The 6,000-nt window shown below is 41.1% G+C and overlaps 1 protein-coding gene across 1 annotated transcript in view; it reads left to right on the top strand.

Annotated features, from left to right (window-relative positions):
* Window positions 1–1,113: 1,113 nt before the first annotated feature.
* cdh8 (cadherin 8) overlaps window positions 1,114–6,000 on the top strand; it is a 270,165-nt gene continuing 265,278 nt past the window's right edge. The window contains exon 1 of the mRNA XM_041192408.1: window positions 1,114–1,207. The gene's annotated coding sequence lies outside the window, so the exon portion shown is untranslated. The remainder of the gene's footprint in view (window positions 1,208–6,000) is intronic.

The raw sequence follows: 6,000 nt of genomic DNA, 5'->3' as shown, positions 1-6,000 counted from the left end.
ACATTAACAAGACTTAACAATGCTGTTGACAAGACATTAACTGCCAACATGCTTTAACATTGTCCTGGTACATTTCATAGAATCACATAGTGCAGAAGGAGGCCATTTGACCTTTCATGCTTGTGCCAGCTTTTTGAAAGAGCTGTCCAGTTAGTTCAGCTTCACTCCCCTTACCCCATAATGCTGAAATATTCCTGTCCTCCAAATATTTAAAATTGAGATGATACCAGAACTGGAGACAGTGTAGGTTAGTGGTCACAGATGGTGGTTGAATGTGGCTTAGTGCAATTTTGGATATAGGCAACAGAGTTTAAATTTATGTAAATTTCATATTTTTGTTTTATTGGATTAAAGATGCTATATAAATATCATAATTTTGTTGTAAAGGCATTACAAACTCACTGGGTTCATATTGAAACTGAAACTGGACCAGTCTTATAAATATTGTGGCTACAAGAGCAGGTCAGAGGCTGGGAATTCCACAGGGAGTAATTTACCTCCTGACTCCCCAAAGCCTGTCCACCATCTACAAGGCTCAAGTCAGGAGTGTGATGGAATACTCCCCACTTGCCTGGTTGGAATGACTCCAGCCGGACTGCACGTCTGTGAGTCAGCCAGCAGAGAGATAAGACTCCACAGGACAGCTTGTAAGCTCTTATGGTGACTAGAAGCCACATACACACACACACACACACAAACACACACCCACCCATCTCCTAGGTTATCACCATCCTCCTAGCCCAATCTTACTGTCACCTCACCCCCACCCCCAACCCACGGTGGTCCCTTATTTTATGTCTTAAGAGTTGGTTACCCTGTTGCCAATTTTCCTACATGATAAGTGACAGCACTTCCAAAGTTTTTCAAAGTACTTTGGGGCCTCCTGGGGCGTGAAAGGTGCTCTCCAAATGCAAATTCTTTTGATCAGTTTGAAATAAGCAAAGGGAAACCACAGAAATATATGTGCATATATAAACAGTGGGTTGCAAGCAAGAATATGATGACTAGGTGTTAAGTGCTGGGAGGATAATATCACGGAGTGTACTCTCCAGGTGTATACGGGGAGGGAGGAGGTTGAGAAAAATGGCCTCAGGAAAGTAAAATAAGTCAAGTCCATAAATAGAGGAGCAAATGACTGAAATAAAACAACTGCAACGCCTCCTTGTCTGCTAAGCTCCACGTCTGAAAGAGCCAGGATTTACTGGAGGTGGGATTTACTGTGGAAGTCAGGGGGCGCCATTGGATCATGTTTCCGCGATAACTGTAACAGAATGTTGTAAAATGTAGCGGATCCATACTTCATCGCGTTTGTGTTGGCATCTTTGATCGGGATGGGGCTGATTTATGCTTAAAGAGAGAGAGAGAGAGAGAAAAAAAAAAATCACCTGGCATAAATGGTCCTGTTGGATTTCACTCTCGATCCTGGCCGGTGGATTATTTTCCAAAATCGGAACCTCACTGTGAAAGGTGGCGAGAAACTGGGCAGGGGATTGGAATCGTTCAGGACGTGAGTTGTCCTGGACATCTATGTTTATAAATTCTATATTTTTGAACCAACATGAAATTCCGCTTGTTGTATCCCATTCGTATGAATTCAACGCGTTAAACGACCTTTAAAAAAGATCCACACACCTTGTTAAATTGTATTTATACGTACAGGTGCTAGCACCCTCAAATATTGTTTCATAACTTGTTTCATAATTGTATTCACTTGAAGACTTGAAGAATTCACGGAATTCTCTCCCGGCTTTGCTATAATTGCCACAGTTTTGTTTTAGTTGGCTTTTCTCAGTTGACGTTCTGTCCTTCCTACCATTTTATATTCCTGTCATTGATATCCTGTTATACATTTTGGGCGTTTGTGTGATTCTTAGACTCATGGTTTGAGCACTGCTCGAGGTAGCAGCTCTAAAACACCGAGGCAAAGAGAAGGGGAAATTTGTGCTGATCCTATTTTAATCCGAGCATGTTGGGATTGAAAACAAGACAATTATCACGGATGCACAACAAGTAGACACAGTGCTCATCAGAATGCACGGGCACCCAGCCACAAATGTTACATACAATTGCAACACTGGCAACGATGTGCAAATGCACACAGGCATCCATACACACATGCATAGGAATGTCGATGGCAAAACACCAAGGTCCATCTAGTTTGCCTTCAACCATCCTGGTTATCACATAATTATAATGGAATTGTCAAGTAATGATTGCAGTCAATTTCCACCAATTAGTCTCCAGACATGAGGTGTGGAAAATCCCCAGTGGTAGACAGCTTTGGGAACTGAAGTCATCTGTTCCTCACAACACACTTCAGTTAGCATATGTCATGTCATAAGTTATTCATATATAAACACAGACGCCCTTACACACAAGCAAAACACACAATCACTGTCGGATAAGCACATACATCATATTCACAGACACACACAAATAATTGTGAGCACTTAACTAGCACGGACTCTCTCTTGCAAAATGGACACACACACAAACATGAACTCAGTCGCTCACCCTCACATTCCAACAGCAGGTACACAAGCACTTGCTGGCAGTCACGCTTGAACAGTTGCAAGTATTCACTCATTGGCTTTGCAAATTTATATACATGCATTCATATACTTGCACATTTAGATAGATATAAACAGAGAAGTGAAGTCCCAGAAATTAATTCCAGTGAAATTGTCAGACACATGCAATGTATTAGCAAGGTTACAACTGTGATTTTATATTAATCAGATTCATTTGGAAAGAAAAGGAAGTACTTGCATTTCTACAGCGTGATCTCAGGATGTCCCAAAGCACTTTACCTCCATTGGGAATACTTTTGAAGAGTAGTCATTGTTGTACTGTGAGAAACACATCAGCCAATTTGCACAGAGTAAGCTCCCACAAACAGCAATGAGATAATGACCAGATCATTTGTTTTAGAAACCTGTCATTTCATTGCCTGCCATTTTTTTTATATGGTACTTGTATTGTTAGAACTGCAGGAGCTCATGTGAATTTGTCACCGGATGTCACTCTGCACTTAAAACGATCTTACCCTACTCCATTCATCTTACCATTGAAGTTTTAGCAGCTAAATCATTGCTTTTCACATTTCCTGGGGTGCTTACAACAGCATAATTGAGTGAATCTTTAACTTTCTTGTAATCTCTGGTGAAAAGCTTAAAAAAAAACACTAGACCTCCTAGTCCACATTAGAAGCTAGTTATGCTTCACCTCTCTTTTTTTCTCAAAATTCATTCACTGGCTAGGCCAGCATTTATTGTCCATCCCGAATTGCCCTGGTTCAGAGGGCATTTAAGAATCATCCACATTGATGTGGGCTTGGAGTCATACATAGGGCAGACCAGGTAAGGACAGCAGATTGCCTTCCCTAAAAGGCATTAGTGAGCCAGGTGGATTTTTATGACAATCAGCAAAATAGTTATCACCAGACTTTTAATTCCAATTTTTTATTGAATTCAAACTTCATCATCTGCCATGGTGAGATTCAAACTGGGTCACTAGAATATTATCCTGGGTCTCTGGAATACTAATCCAGTGACAATATCACAATGCCACCACCTCTCCCTAATCTACTCAATTCCCTCCTCCTATGCCACCTCTCTTCCTGTTTTCACTAAAACTCCCCAAAACCCATCTTCATTGACCATGCTTCCAGTTCCCTATACTAAGGTCTCCCCTTTTCCCTTGCAAGATGCCCACCGTGTTCTTTTCATATCTCTGTATGAAAAAGTACTATATAAATGTGAGCTGTTATTCGTGAGCTCCAGGCTCAGGAGGTTGAAGGATGCCGTGTGCACTGTTAAACCCTGTTGTAAAACCATTCACAGTCAAACTAGTGTGAACTTGTCTCCTCCATGTGCCCTCAACCTCTAGAGTAGTGTTTGGTTCCAACATCAGCATTGCAGCAAAGTGGGAACTTGCTAAAGTTGAAATATAAACCATTAAATATTGTTGTGTTGATATGAATTGATTACGAAAGCACTACCAATGTAAAAGGGGTGGTAGAGCTTAGGAACCAGCTCCCTTGTGAACCAAACCCAAGGGGTCTCCCAACACATTAGGAAATGACCAGGGAGTCTGTTGGGTCTCCCTGAGCTCAATTTTCACTGGATCTAAAGTTAGGAGATTGCAAGGGTGCAGACTTTAAGCTCTCCAGATATTGAAAAATGGCCTGCTCCAGAAATAGGTGATATAAGTGCTAATCGCAGTGATGTGCAATCAACAGTATAACTAAGCATTGCACTGTACAGGTACTGACCTAATGGTAGCCACTGCAGTATCACTGCATCCAGTTGTATGCAGTACTCTGCCCATTGAACCCACAGTATACCACAGCCCAGCTTAAAATGGTTGGTAGCCATCATCATTTCCTTCCTAAAACCCTCTGTCTTTCCACATTATCCCTACACCTTCAGACATTTCTTCTAAATCCATCTTTCTTGGCCTCCTTTAGTCACTCAGAATTCTTGAGTTCTTCTAACTTCTTCTCCTCCCATATAACGTGATTTAAACCCTACCTCTTGGACCAAGTTTTTGGCCAGTTGCCCTAAATCCCTTTATGAGGCTCGGTGTCAGATTTTAAGAAATAGGACCAGGATTTTGCCATTCATCCCTTCGAGACTGCTGCACCATTTGATAAAAGCGTGGCTGATCTTCTTTTCCAACTCCATCTTTCTGTTCTTCCCACATGCCTAAATTCCCTTAGTTTCCAAAAACCTATCAAACTGTGCCTTGAATATACTCAACAACCAAGCATCTGCAGCTCTCTGGATAGAGAACTATAAAGATATGCAACCCCCGGAGTGAAGACATTTCTCAACATTTCAGGCTGAATGGTGGACCCCACATTCTGAGACTGACCCATGTTCTAGACTGGGAAAATATCCTCACATCCCCGATCCTGTGAAGTTTCTTAAGAATGTTTTATGTTTCAATGAGTTTATTTCTTAGTCTCCTAAATTCTCAGGAACATAGGCCTAGTCTTCTCAATCTCTCCCCGTAGGACAATCCACTCATCCGAGGAACCAGTCTAGTAATCCTCTTTGCCCATGCCTTCCAGAACAAGTATATCCTTCCTTTGGTAAGGAGACCAAAACTGTCTGCAGTATTCTAGGTGTGGTCTCACCAAGGCCCTTTGTAATTGCAGCAAGACGTTTGAACGCTTATATTCCAATTCCTTTGTAATAAAAGCTAACATACAATTTTCTTTCCTAATTTCTTGCTGCATCTGCATGTTAACTTTCTGTGATTCATATACCAGGACAGCCAGGTCCTTTTGAATACCAACAGTTCTCAGTCTCTCGCATTTTAAGAATTATTCAGCTTTTCTGTTTTTCTTACCAAAGTGGATAACTTCACACTTTGTCACATTGTATTCCATGTGCCATATTCTCACTTAACTTGCCTATATCAATTTGCAGCCTCTTTGCGGTATTTTCCCAGCTAGCTTTGTGTCGTCAATAAATTGGATACAAATTTTGGACCAGAATCTGCTGAAGCGGGATATCTCACAGCAAGTGCCATGAGTTGGATTTTTGTTTTCCCTTGCCCTTCAGCTCCAATTCCATTTTTGATGCAAATTACTGCAAATGGGAATTAGTAATGGTGCAGCGAGATCTGGGACCTGGGCAAATGATGAAATCAATAGTCTATCTTCTAAACAAATGAAATTTGGGGATCATTTATTTGGTCCCCTCATCTATGTTACTGATGTAGGTTGTACACAGCTGAGGCCCAAGCACCAATCCTTATGATACCCCACTAGTTACAGAATGTCAACGTGAAAATGGCCTGTTTGTTCCTACTTTCTGTTTTGTCTCTGCTAATCAAATCTCTACCCATGCTAATGTATTATTCACAATCTTTTGAGCCCCAATTTTATGCAATAACCTCTTGTGTGGCTTCTTGAAAATTCAAATATATTGGACGCCCAGGTCTCTTCTTCAATCATCTAGTTACAACTTTAAGAAGCTTTGAACAGATTTT

Source organism: Carcharodon carcharias, chromosome 7 (genome assembly GCF_017639515.1).
Source record: "Carcharodon carcharias isolate sCarCar2 chromosome 7, sCarCar2.pri, whole genome shotgun sequence".
NCBI lineage: Eukaryota > Metazoa > Chordata > Chondrichthyes > Lamniformes > Lamnidae > Carcharodon > Carcharodon carcharias.
The sequence above is the reverse complement of the archived record's forward strand: the minus strand, read 5'-3'. Positions and strand labels throughout refer to the sequence as shown.